Source organism: Prionailurus viverrinus, chromosome B4 (assembly GCF_022837055.1).
Source record: "Prionailurus viverrinus isolate Anna chromosome B4, UM_Priviv_1.0, whole genome shotgun sequence".
NCBI classification, from domain to species: Eukaryota; Metazoa; Chordata; class Mammalia; order Carnivora; family Felidae; genus Prionailurus; species Prionailurus viverrinus.
In genome coordinates this window covers 132654276-132668341 of record NC_062567.1, presented here as the reverse complement: position 1 = coordinate 132668341, position 14066 = coordinate 132654276, and the positions used below count along the sequence as shown (strand labels likewise).

Genomic DNA, 14066 nt, shown 5'->3' with positions numbered 1-14066 from the left:
CTTATGTTGCACTCTCAATGCCGTCACCCTTTAAAAATTACTAAACTTTTTCTTCCCTCAATTCCATTCTGTTTATTTAACACCCATTTTGGAGTAGAATGCTAGCTTTGTATATTGAATTTAATTTCTCTGTACACTTGCATATCTGTTTTATTCCCACAAGCCACCCAATGAGATAGGAAGGGAGACAGCACCATTCCATTACCCTCAGAATAAACAATGATTTGGCTTTAGTGAAACACACTCGGATGGATGTGTTGATTTTAAAAATGGTTTAAAAAATTATGCTTCTTTAGCTTTTTGAGCTGACCGATGTTCCACTATGACTACAGGCTCTTTTTCTGTTTTATTTGCCCGGTTTTTATTCTCCTTTTCCTTATGTACTTGAGAACAAATTAAAATTACACTAACTTGCCTTCTCTTATTTAATTTGATAGATGCTGTTTCAATTTGTCAAGGCCACTTTGAGTCTAGTTTTATCTTAGGTTTTAGCAGATGCGTTCAATTGCAGTGCGCTTAACAAGCATCCTCTCAACCCTATCATGTTGAGATAAGGCCACATATATTTCATTAGAGATCCATTTTGGCCTATGCATTTATCAGGTGTTTTGACAAGCATAATATTATAACAAAATAATATGAAGTCCTCGAGAGACAGCAGTTCCCTCCCTGTAAGTGTCACACTGTGAAAACTGCTGAAAACTAGAACATTCCTGTTCAAGCAGATGGCCTTTGCTCTCCTTCTTTTTCTGAGTGTGGGACTTAATCCGTTCATTTCTGCACAGTCCTCTGGTTTTGTCTGACTCTTACCTCTGTTTATTTACCTTGGTCTGATTGTATATGTGAGCCCACAGTGACCTCTGATCGGACACGATGTTGTGACAGAGGCAGTTGCCTCGAAACAGACATACGCATAACTCGGTGTACAGAAACCATGTTTGATACTTTTAGAACGTGAAGGCCTTCAGGGTTCAGGGTTGTGGCAGCAGACAGGCATCCCTGGTGTGCCCTGCTCTGGGGAAGAGCTGGCCTGCTTGTTCCCTCCTTTCCCCTCCACCCCCCCCCCCCCCCCCCGCCCCGGCTGACCACTCCCCTTCCAAACAGATTCTTAACAACCTCCATGGGAATTTAAAAAGGTTTTACCCCACAGTGTGTGTTAACTAGATTGGGGTTAATATTTTTTTTTTAATCAATGTATTAAAGATTCCATTTAAAGTTTTGTTTTTTCTTTTTTAAGTTTTACCTAAGTAATCTCTACACCCAGCGTGTGGCTCGAACTCATGACCCCAAGATCAAGAGCTGAATGCTCTTCTGACTGAGCCAGCCAGGCGCCCCTAAAGCTTATTTTTAATACAACTTTAAATAGATCCTTCCACCATCTCTAACAGGCTAATATTCTCCTTAATTTTTAAATTGTGACAAAAAACATAATTTCACAAGTGTAAAAGTATTAATATATCTATTACATTATGAAAACGTAACTGCATGTTAAATGATCAAAAACAGGTCAGTTTGCCTCTCTGGTTATGTGTGAAATAAAGGCGTTGTCCTATGCTCCCTGAATTTCCGTTTGTGTTCCCTGAGTGAGTAATGGACTGTCACCCACCCAAGGAGGCTGCCCAGGTCCTGCTGAAGGTTTCCCACTAGGCTCCTGGTCTCTGCTCTTGACTCACTGTACACACATGCCCCCCGGTGACGGTCCCTCCCCTGGACCCCCCCTCCCCACCCCCACCCCCACCCCCCCACGCCCTGGCTTCCTTACACTGTCTTCCTCTCTGGTCCCCTCTCTCTGGCTGTCACTTCATCATTGTTGCCACAAATCACACCTCTGTCCCAGCCTGTCTGTATCACCCATTCAGGCACCGGGGTTCATGCATCTCTCTATTCCTGTGACTTTCAGCAGATAACAGAGTTGTGTGATTATCTTATTACCTGTTTTTCTCAACACGAACTGTGATGACCTTGACACTAACCTCCAGAGAAAGGTTAACTTTCAGGATTTGGTTTTTCTAAATTCTAAGGAGTATCATGAAATTCGCAGTTTTGAATTTTGTTGCTTATATTGTGTTACAGAATACATTGTGACAAATTGAAAGAATTTTCCTAAAATCTGTTTCTTTTAGAGGTGGAGGGATAATGAGAGAAACTTTACACCTGATTATAAAATAAAAGCTATAAGGAATAGACTAAATGCCAAAGGGAAAGGACCATAAACAAGAATATCGACAGGTTACTCCATACTAGGCCAAACAAGTCATCCCTGAGCCGTTGAACTGGTTACTGCTGATGTGTTAAAAGAGCTAAGGTGATGAGATAGCACGCAGAAGTAGGCATTCGTTTCACGTCGGCAGCTGTCTGGGTCCCTCTAGAAAACCGGTACAGCTCTGAGGTTTGAACGCTGGAAGCGCCCCTCACTCCCTCCTCAGCGTCGGGGAGCCTTGGCCCCAGGTCCCACACTGGTGTATGGGAAACGGCTCTTGGCAGGAGGGCTCCCGGCCTCTGTCAGGAAGGGTTATGTGATTCACGCATCGTGCCACACGGTTCCCCGCACGAGAGCTTGGATTTTCCAGGACGTGGGGCTTCCTTCATTCCATACTGTCCTCCACCCCTTGCCCCAGGCCAAGGCCAGTTTTGTAGGACCTGAAGGCCTCCAGCTGCAGGCCGGTGTCTTCCCATCTTCCTATTGAAAAGAAGGCTGATAAGGGAAAATCCAGTCAGCCTAATGGTACCCTCAGAGATCCTCCTCGCCTTCGTGCCTTTGCCGTTCTGCTCAGCGGCCGGGGCGGTGGCGGTCCCGTGAGAGCCCTGGAGTCCTGTTGCCTCGTGTGAATCCAGGACTTGGCATTTCCCAGCTAGTCACTTGCTCAAGGCACTTACTTAGCTCGTGTGCTTCACCTTCTTCATCTATAAAACGTGGAGACTGATAGTGCCTGCTGTGAAGACGGTTGTCAGGAGCACGAGTGACTCTTTGGAAGGTGCACGGAGTAATGTTTGGCGAGGCTGTGGGCCAGTGTCTGCCCTAGAGTGGCGTTCTCGTCCTCTCGTGAAGATGCGTCCCTGTGAGCTCACCCCGGGAGCTGTAGTCCGTGGGCCGTCAGTGCTTCTTCCAGGAAGGGAGGCTGCCCTGCATGTGAAACAACCATTTTCTTTTCATTTTCACTCTTGTTTGGGGAGAGCAGGGTGTGTGGCATTTCAGGTGCAGTATTGGTTAGTGTCTTCTGATATGGCAGCAGCCCACGCGGACGTTCTCAGGAATTAGATTATTCAAAGGAGAGGAGATGGAACGAAGGGAATAAAATCTGCCTTGTACATTAAATAAGAGCATTAACGTTCTTTTTTGTGAGTTGGTAATTTTTCGATAGTGATTACCTAAGGCCAAAGTAAAGAGTCTACCCAGTAGTAAAGTTATTTTTTTTTAATTTTTTAACAGTTTTTAATTTATTTTTGAGAGACAGAGAGTGCGAGTGGGGGAGGGGCAGAGAGAGAGAGGGAGACACAGAATCCGAAGCAGGATCCAGGCCCTGAGCTGTCAGCACAGAGCCCGACGCGGGGCTCGAACCCACGAACCGTGAGATCATGACCTGAGCCGAAGTCAGATGCTCAACCGACTGAGCCACCCGGGCACCCTTAAAATTATTTTTTAAATAAACATTTTTGATGGGTCAGCACCCAGAGATCCAGAATAATAAAGAATTCACAGAATGATCAGAACCATCACATTCCACCACCCGCCCCCCCGCCCAAAAGGTAATGCGTATAGTATATGAAGACTGCAGAGGGCTGTACTGTAGTCTGAGGATTGAGCCTGTAACTTAAGGGCAGTGCGAAACCACTAGCAGTTTCTGAGTGTGTAACATCACACGATTGGGTTTGGTCTTATGAGGGCAACTCAGGAGAGACGCAGGGAGAGATGAAGAGGCAGGTCTCTGGTTGAAGGGCTGTGGCATTAGTCTACATGGAGATGACACGGGCCGAAGAAGTGGCAGAGAAGGGAATCGGAAGGAGTGGATAGATAACGACGATCACTTTGGAAGTTAAAGTCAATAGAATCCAAAACCAACTAGGTGTGGCAGGTAAAGGAAAGTGAGGAATGATGCTGAGGCTTCCCATCCAAGCCTTCCCCCATGGGGTGGGTAAGACCCCAGTAGCAGCAAAGAGGGGATGAGGAAGAGAAGGGAGACCCTCGTTTGGTAGCTAACGTGTTGTGGGCAGGAGGGAACACTAGGCGTGAAAGCTCAACCAAGTCTGCGTGTTCGGGGCGACCGTGCTCCGGGTCTCCAGGACGGTACTTTCTCCTAAGGACTGGCTGGTTTTTATTTAGCTTTTTGGATATGTGTAAAACCAGTAAACTTAATCCACGTTGCAAGAAAGTGGGAAGAAATAGGAAATCATGAGATCTGTGTCATTCAAAAAAAAAAAAAAATCCTTCATAGAGAATTCTCTGAAAAGCCATCAAAGAAATTAAGCTATCATTTTAATTATTGCTACAATATGATTGGGGGTGGGAGGGGGCACAGAAGAGGTAATTTACTATTTTTGGCGCTTTTTTTTTTTTCAACGTTTATTTATTTTTGGGACAGAGAGAGACAGAGCATGAACGGGGGAGGGGCAGAGAGAGAGGGAGACACAGAATCGGAAACAGGCTCCAGGCTCTGAGCCATCAGCCCAGAGCCCGACGCGGGGCTCGAACTCCCGGACCGCGAGATCGTGACCTGGCTGAAGTCGGCCGCTTAACCGACTGTGCCACCCAGGCGCCCCTATTTTTGGCTTTCTAATAATTTTCCAAGACATTGACATTATTGACAACACAGTGGAATACCAAATTGCATTTAATTATAGTGAGAAAGAGCTGATATGAAACATTACTTTTGGGGGCCTGGAAAAGACTCTGTTGTGCACAGTGTCACACCCCATTTTCTCAGAGTTCCAGGGTGTAGCTGAAGGCCTGTATGTGCTGAACTGAGATGAGACAAAGTGCATGCACTTTACTGTGAGGTCACATGGGTTCTGAGGTTCAGGTTGTCACTATGCACGGACACTTATTTTTGGAGGGTCTGAGAAGTTCCACTCACAGGAAGCAACAGGAAAGCCAAGAAAGGACTAAATTGAGGAAGCAACAGGAAAGCCGAGAAAGGACTAAAGAAGAACAGGTTTAGCAGACTGGCCACGCGAGCTCTACGGGGGGCGCTGGGTGCGTCCACAGGCTGGAAGCTCCGTCTTAACTCCCGAGTCATAAAAGGGCAAACTACCTTCTATGACAGAATTACATGTTCTCTACATAAGCGTAAATAGTAACGGTGTTATTCATACCGTAAAACTAATGGAACAGTAGGTAAAAGAAAGGCAAAATCCTGACAACCCAGTAGATTTGCCTCTTTTCCAGATTTTGTCCATGCGCTTGTTTTACTAGATATAATAATAGTGTAGTAACAATTGTGGACATGGATGGAGTGCTTTCCAAGCGCTGTGCGTGAATTATCACATTTAAACCTCACAGCAGCCCTCCGAGGTGGGCCTCCTTGCGCTCCTGGGCAAAACTGAGCCCAGGATCCAGACCCAGAGAGGCTCTGCCATTAACTACAGATACAAAGCTGTGTTGCTTTTTTCACTTAATTTTGTAATTTTAGCTTGCATAGTAACTTAGGGTATTTTGTTTTAATACGTGTATAAATGTAATTTAGCCAAGTATTCCTGCACTGTTAGACATTGAGGATTCCAGTTTATTTACTATTTCTTATGCGGCGGTAAACATTTCTATTCGTGGAGTTTTATGTGAGGGAAAACCTCCAGATGTTAAGCTGCTAAGTCAAAAAGTGTGAATATTTTAAGCGTTTTGCTAGGCATTATCTTGCGGTTTAACCAAAAAGGATCGTATTGAGCTATGATCATCCACAGATACAGGAGAGCCCACATTTTACTATGAGGCAAACAACATTGGGTATTTTTAAATTTTTAATTTTTTCCTTTAAATTTTATTTCTTGGATTAGTGATATTGCAGTCGTCCCCTATTAATTTTAATGTTTCTCCTCACTTTGTCATTTTTGTGTGCATCATTTCCCCAGTCTGAATAACTTCAGTTACCTGGGAAATGGGGACCCATGGAAACCCTTTCTTCAGGAGGGCCACCTAAAGGAGGCATTTAGGAGAGCACCTAGATAAAGTTTTCTCATCTATAAATAGGACGGTGACCGAGGACTGTTGGTACAATTAACTTCGTTGGAGATCAGGCAGCTTCGTTGGTGGACACTAAACTATTCCTAGAAGCTTTGGCGTCGAGGTAGTTTTAAAGGAAGCAAGTACTGTGAGCTGGTGTCCGGCCTGGAAAGTGTCCTCACGTGTCCTTTTAGTGGAGGTATGTCCCTATCAGTAAGCTTATTGGGTAGAATTAAGCTGAAGAGGAAAGTCAGCCCTGGATGACCCTGTCCCAGTAAGCCAGGTACGGTGGGGTGATTTTGGCCGCAGTGCTTATGAGCTGACACTTAATTTGAATATGTTGCCAGCAGACTGCTGTCAAATGTGCCTTAAGAGAATAGAACTGAAGAACTGCCACACAAGCAGATGCGTGAGACCAAGGTCAACACAACGTCGCGTTTCCGTCTGAAAGAACAAACTTCAGGATGGGAGAGGGACCCAGCTGCAGTGACATCGGTTTTGGAGGCATTTCATTTCTTACGTGTTTCACTGCACAGCCTGTGGAAGAGTTTCTAGTAAAACGTCTTTGTTCATTTCACTCGCAGGCGTACTCATGGTAACTGGCTCCACAGAGATGCCAGGTGGCTCCAGGCTTGGAAAACTGTCTCTGTGAAGTTTAAATCTTGGTTGAGCCGGATGTCAGGTGTAGGCCTTTGGTGTGCTTGTAAGTTGTGTTTGCTGCTGTTGTTGAAAAAAGCTGAGTTGGTGGGATGATAGTTCGTTAAGCAGTAGGATAGTCGGCCAGTTGGTTCTCTTTGCTTCTTTCTAGGTAGAGTTCCCTCTGGAAGAAATCAAAATATATTAGTGCTTTGAAAAAGCAGCCCCTCAAAAACACTGTTTGTGTTTGCAGACATGAGACTTTGCACCTCCCAGCAGGCCTGGGCATTTTAATCCACTGTTGTTGTTCTTGAAAAGCACATTTAAAAAACCAGCTCACCTGTCACCTGGTCCTCCAGGCAGCAAGTCCCCAGCACTCCCGTCATACCTGTTGTGCCACTCAGCACCATGTATCATGACTTTTCCTGCCTGAACCGACCATAGTGCCTGACACATGGCTGATCGGGGCAGGGTGAACCTGTGTCTAGCTGGCTGTCCTAAGAGACCTGTAACGAGCAACAGATGTTTGGTGGTAGGAGGTGGGCCTTTGGATGCCATTTAAAGTACTTACTTTATCTTATGTTTTTAAATGTTTGTTTATTTTTGAGAGAGAGAGAGAGAGAGTAGGGGAGGAGGGACGGAGAGAGAATCCTAAGCAGGCTCTGCACCGTCAGTGCAACACAGAGCCCGACGCAGGGCTTGAACTCACAAACTGTGAGAATATGACCTGAGCCCAAACCAAGAGTCATGGGGCTTGAACTCAGTGAAGTGTAAGATCATGCATGACCTGAGCCAAAATTAAGAGTCGGATGCTTAACCAGCTGAGCCACCCAGGCCTCCTACGCTGCAGCGATGTTTCTAAACCCCAAGCATAGCCATGCCCTGCAGGCTTCCAGCCCCCGTTTACTGGCACCTTACACTTGTCCATTCAGCCAGTATTAGTTGGCATCTGTTCTGTGCCAGGAACAAATCAGTGCACATAGTTAAAATGAGATGATGTTATAGACAGTGACTGGGTAGCTGCTTCAGATTGGGGGTCCAGGTAAATTTCCCTGACGGGCTGAGGTGGGAGTGGTATAATGAGCCACTCATTATATAATGAGATCAGAGGGCACGGTAGACAGAGCATACAGAGGCCGTAGGGGGAAACCGAGCTTGGTGGATTTGAGAAACAGAAAAGGCAGTATGGTGAGGCAGTACTGGATACAGAGAGAGGGTAATGAAGTTGGAGAGGTGGGCGGGAGCTAATTCCTGTGGCCTGTGTGAGCAGGACTGGCACAGAACAATGGGGCAGACACGATGCCGTTTCTTGACGCTGGAAAGCCTGGAGGAGGAACCGGTTTGGTGGGGAAATCAAAAGGTGTACTATGTTCATGGTGAGTCTGAGGTGCCTCTTAGCCATCCGAGGGAAGTACGACCCTTTCAGAACTAAGGACTTTTGATGGATGGTTTCTTGTGGCTAAGAGCAGCTCTAGCTTCGCTTAGATCAGCACTTATGAAAAGTGCAGTGAGAGCGTGGGGTCTGTGCAGGCACCAAGAAGCCCCACGTAACTTGAGTCAGGAAGGCTCTTGCCAATAGGTCAGAGTGACTTGGGGGATTTGAAGAGTGAGTGGAGGGAGAAATAGGCACATATTAAGAGCCACACCTCCCTGCTTTCCCAAGCCCTGCTCCCATGCCCTCTGACACCCACAGTCCACCAGGACCACTCTTCGTTCTCTACTTCGAGCAACCCCTTCACCTGGCTCTCTCCACGTGCTCCTGCCCCTTATCCGTCACAGGTGGTCATAAATGGTCATTAGTAGTTAGCACACTCACTGTGGGCCAGGTACTGTCCAAGAGACTTTCTCTCCACTGTGACATGTCAGACCAGGGTTGTGTACTGAGCACCCACGGTAGAGATGGAGAAGCACTGTGCAAGGTGGCTATAGGGTTGTGGTGGGTGTCTTTGTAAACTGCTGTTGCTTCAGCTTTGCCTCCTGGCAGGGCTAGGCTTTACAGGGACTTAGACACCTTTCTTCGGTAAAGTGAATCACTTCCAGGGGTATTAATCTCTCCAGCAAGGAAATTCCATTCTCCCAGACGCATCCTTCCCCCTCCTTTGGAAAAAAGAGAATTCCATTTACTGTGAATATGTCAACAAGATTTTGTTGGTGAGTTTTAGAAGATCACATTCAGAATTAGCTTCCAGATTAACTCTAGGGAACCCCAGGAAATGATACACACGTGCGCGTGCACACACACACACACACCCACACACCCACCCCTTGGGCCCTCAAAGGCTCTGAGACCACGAGCAAATACCAATTGTTGCCTTTAGCTCTTTAATTTGACTTGGGAATTCTGAAGCGCCGTAGTCATTGATATATTTTCAAACGGTTTCAGTAATTTTGCCAACGCCATCGTGTATTTGTTGCCCTTGTAATCTTACTCACGAAAGAGAACCCACGTGATGGAGCCACCTTTTTATCACATAACCACTGTGCACTGACCAGGCTGCCCAGAGAAAAAGGGACTCTTGCATTTATCCAACAGAAGGTCTTTGAAGACACCAGAAGAGATTGTTGGCAAGGGGTAATGATTACAGACTCTTGTAGGTCTCATTTTATTCTTGAATTATTCATAAGGATTGGCTGCTTGCAAAATTGTAATGGTAGACAAGTCATTTAGCCTCTCCCCACCTAATTTTTTACCCAGTAAAAACGGAGATAATAACGGGACCACCCTATCAGGTTGTTTTAAGGAATAAAATGAGATTGGCCATAACAGTCAATTGTCATTTAAAAATTGGAGGTGGGGGCACCTGGGTGGCCAAGTCAGTTAAGTGTCTGACTCTTGGTTTTGACTCCGATCTTACAGTTCATGAGATCGAGCCCCGTATCAGGCTCTGTGCTGACAGCATGAAGCCTGCTTAGGATTCTCTCTCTCTCCTCTCCCTCTTCCCCTCACCTGCATGCTCTCTCTGTCTCTCTCAAAATAAAATAAACGTTAAAAACAGAATTAAAAAAAAATAAAGCTTGGAGGTGGAAGAGGTAATTGTTGAATTTAGTCAATATTTCTAATCTTAGTCATATTACATCTAAGTTTCCATTTTCTTCGTCTGTTGAAGTTAAGATTGGCCTTTTGCTGAGTATCTTCCATTCTGGGATTAAGCTTCTAAAGTAGAAAATCAGGAAGAAAATATACATACATATCCATGAAGATGGACTGAGCCAATAGTTCTTAAACTTTCTTGGGGATTAGAAACACCTGGGATGATGGTGCACCTTCAGTCCTTCTGGGCCGTGGCCATAGTCTGTATTGTTAACACATGCTTCAGGTGACGGGCCAAAATCAACTCTGAACACTCCGTGTGTTTGAGCTAGTTCACAAAAGCTAGATCATGAGCCAGTCAACCAGTTTTGGTTACAGTTTCCATGCCGGGTTCGTACCAATTTTTCCTTCCAGTGCAAGGTTTCTGGGAAGGAGGGCATGAGGCTTTGGACCTGAAGTGAGGTGTCTCACACATTGTCGCTTCATTAAGTGGCCCCATAAAGCCCTCAGAGAGGGTTGTTGGGATCTGGCACCTGGCTCTAGGGTGCGGGGACCAGCAGCCCTGTGGAGAGTTACACTGGCACTAGTTTAAATACACCCAAGACATCCTAGTTTTCTCAGGTTCCTTTCTGCCTTTTTTCTGGATGAAGGTGCCTCCTCTGTCCATTTTCAGGCTGGCCTTGCCCTTGAGGAACCAGCCACTGCGGAAGTGGGGTGGCTTTGCAGACAAGACAGATGCGTGGGTGAGAGGGATGGTGAGGTGGAGGCGGATCCGGCAGGAAAGGATAAAACAAGCCAAGTGGGAAAAGAGGCAGTAAAAATACGGAAGAAGGCCTCCAAGGGTTGGGAACTTTGCAGATTGAAGCTCCCGTGTAGACTGTGCAGATTCAGAGTCCCGTTAAAGGAGGCCTGTGGTGGCAGCACGTTTGTCATTTCTGTTACCGAAATCGTCAACAGTTAGATGCGAGCATCTTGTGAATGAGCGGCTCCCTGTAATTGGTTTTCTGGAAGCATAGACTCAACTCCTGGGATGAGCCGTGGAGAGGAGGAGGATTATACAGAGTCCCTTTCCTGGCAGGCAGTTTCTTTAAAAAGATGCCTTGCTAAACACAAAAGGTAATTATTACTCCTTAAATCCAATCCACCGTTTGAGCAAAGGGGAAAATAAAATTACGCTAGTAAGTAGTCTTGTGCAACTTTAAGTTCAATGTTTTCAACTCTGTCCATAAGCATTTATCTCTATACTTCAAGAAAAGGCTATTCTCTTTCTTCTCCCTGGGCTGCCGGGCCTCCTGCTCCTGCTGGGTGCAGGCTTTTCTCAGGTTCTCAGCTGCCACTGGGAGCAAACATGCTAATTACTGCTTTAAAAAACCTCCCTGACCCAAGCCCCTCCTTTCTAACTTCCTAAAGGGCACAAATCTCTTTCATTTGTAATATTTAAAAATCCCCCTCAACAAAATGTGTAACGTTTTATCAAAGCCACAGCTTTCTTCCCCAGCTATAAAAGATGCCCTCTGATTAGAATTATTTTAATGGAGTGTATGTACTTGTAGGTAAGCTAAAATGTAAACTACGTGTAGGATAAAATTACAAACTGGAGAAAACCAAGGTCTGGTTAGCCTAAAGAAACATCATCCTTAGCAAAACCTGTGTGGAGATTTTGATAGGTGGAGTTATGAAGAATGTATATTAACATAACTGTATGTTTTGTGCAAAAGAAAAACGATTAAGCTAACAGTTTTTTAACAGTTTAATATTCCAGAAAGTGGGGGGATAGAGATTGGTTTTAACTTACATTTGGCAAGTGGATGCATTTTGTTAGGGAAATTGCTTTATATTGCTTTGCCTTGCCTTTATACCTTTATTATTGCTGAACCCGAAGACTCTAAGTCCAGGAGAGGGAATTCTAGAACATTTAAAACCCACAACAGGTAGTCAGTATCTGCGCCCCACCTCATCAACTGTTGAAGTTCATTCCATACGTGATCATTATAAACTGTTTCAGCTTTGCGGGCACCTTGGTAGAAATGGTTACTAGGACCTGTATGTGTTCAGAGACCACTGTCATCAGTAAAGTGTTTATATGAAGACATATAATTGAGAGGGGGTAAATACTGTTCCTGATCTGTTAAAAATGTTCCAGTGAAAAGATAAATATTCAAAACAAGCGCACATAAGTAGTAATAGCTGTGTTTAATTGCTAGTGGTGGATTGTGTCAAAAAAAATTTTTTAATGTTTATTTACTTTTGAGAGAAAGAGAGAGAGACAGAGGCATGAGCAGGGGAGGGGCAGAGAGAGGGAGACACAGAATCCGAAGCAGGCTCCAGGCTCCAGGCTCCAGGCTCCAAGCTGTCAGCACAGAGCCTGACACGGGGCTGGGGCCCACAGACCACGAGATCATGACCTGAGCTGAAGTCAGACGCTTAACCGACTGAGCCACCCGGGCGCCCCAGTGGTGGATTGTTTTAAAAGCCAGATCTTCCTGGAAGTCTGTGCTGCTGTCCATCTCCAGCTTCCCGTGGCCTTGCAGATAAGCCCAGGGGGGGCTCTGGTTGTTCTGGAATAGCTGTCCATTCCCTTTGGGATCACTGCTGGAACTTTTTCCTTCTGTTTTTATGCAGGGTGTCTTAGGAATACCTTACATGTCATTTACAAAACACTCTTCCCTCATTGTCAAACACATTTAGAGTTTTATACGGTTTGAGTTTTTTTCCCTCTCATCAGTTTTCTTTCTTTTTTTTTTAAGTTTATTTATTTATTTTGAGAGGGAGAGAGAGAGAGAGAGAGAGAGAGAGAGAGAGAAAACGAACGAGTGGGGGAGGGGCATAGAGAGACAGAATCCGTAGCAGGCTCCATGCTGTCAGCATGGAGCCGATGTGGGGCTCAATTCCACAAGCTGCATGATCATGACCTGAGCTGAAACCAAGAGTCAGACACTTAACCGACTGAGCCACCCAGACGCCCCCACCCCCCACCTCATTCACCAGTTTTCTTAAAAGATTCTCCACCTCCTTCCTTTTTTCCCAGTGGGATTTTATCCCCGATTTACTGTTGAGAGAATCGAGGTTTAAATAGATTAACTGGGCCATGCTCATCTGGCTGGTGAGAGGCAGGGCCAGGGGTTGGTTTCCTTTCTCAAGGAAGGTCTTTTTCCAACCTGGCTTTCTCTCCTTTTTTCTCATTTCATGTTTTCATCTCTTTTTAGACGCCAGTATTTGAGGCAGGAACCAAGATTCCCCACTGAATGCAAGGAAGGCAAATATAGGAGATGTCAGCTAACTAACTGGAACATGTCTTTCACTGCATTCTTTTTCTCCCCTCCACTTTAAAATAAACAAGAAAATGATTAAAAAAAAAAAAAAAAAAAAAAAAGCTTCCCAGCAGAGATTTACTTTTTTGTAATGTTTTCTATTACATGTTCTTCTTTTTTTTTTTTTTTTATGATTATTTATTTATTTTTGAGAGAGAGCACAGGTCCCAGAGGTACAGTGAGAGAGAGGGAGACAGAGAATCTGAAGCAGGCTCCAGGCTCTGAACTGTCAATGGAGAGCCCGACGCAGGGCTCGAACCCATGAGCTGTGAGATCATGACCTGAGCCCAAGTCAGACGCTTAACTGACTGAGCCACCCAGGTGCCCTGAGATTCATTTTTAGAAGCAAGTTTTTAAGTTCTATCTTGGGGTCACTTTGATAATGCCTAGTCTTTACCTAGTATCTTACAAGAATATTCCTAATAATGGAATCATCACTCTGAGGCAGTAGAGATTATGAATTTAATTCAAAATAGTGTAATGTGTTCCGGAAAGGGTTTCTAGCTTTATCTTCAGTTACCCCAGAAAATGTCATTTGAAATTAAACCCATTCCTGGTTATTCCAGTCAAGATTTTGTTCTAGGTCCAAAACATTCTACTCTGTAAACGGAATGTTTTGAAGGTAAGTCACTTGTAGAGCTGGGGCTCTGAGAGTCCTCTGCTCATCAGAATCTTGCTGTGCTGATGCCCGAAGGGCTCCCCTTCCACTTCGTGCACCAAGCGAAGGCACCGCCACGCACCAGGGCTCCCGAGACACGACTCACAGACTTCTGGCTATAGCTTGTCACCAAGTCCTACCGGTTTATCTTCAGTGTCTCTAAGTGCAGCCTCTTGTATGCATTTCCTCACCCTCCCACACAAACTTCCATGATATCCCTAACCTGGCAGTGACGTTGGCCCCACGTTCCTGCTCATCTGGCTCCACCCCTTCAGA

At 45.3% G+C, this 14066-nt stretch overlaps 1 protein-coding gene and 1 non-coding gene across 6 annotated transcripts in view; one reads left to right on the top strand and one right to left on the bottom strand.

Annotated features, from left to right (window-relative positions):
• The window catches only part of TCF20 (transcription factor 20), a 111697-nt gene that overhangs the window by 66703 nt on the left and 30928 nt on the right, over positions 1-14066 (top strand). The window lies entirely within an intron of this gene.
• TRNAR-UCG (transfer RNA arginine (anticodon UCG)) lies at positions 3539-3623 on the bottom strand. Its single transcript has one exon. It is a non-coding gene; the product is annotated as a tRNA-Arg (tRNA).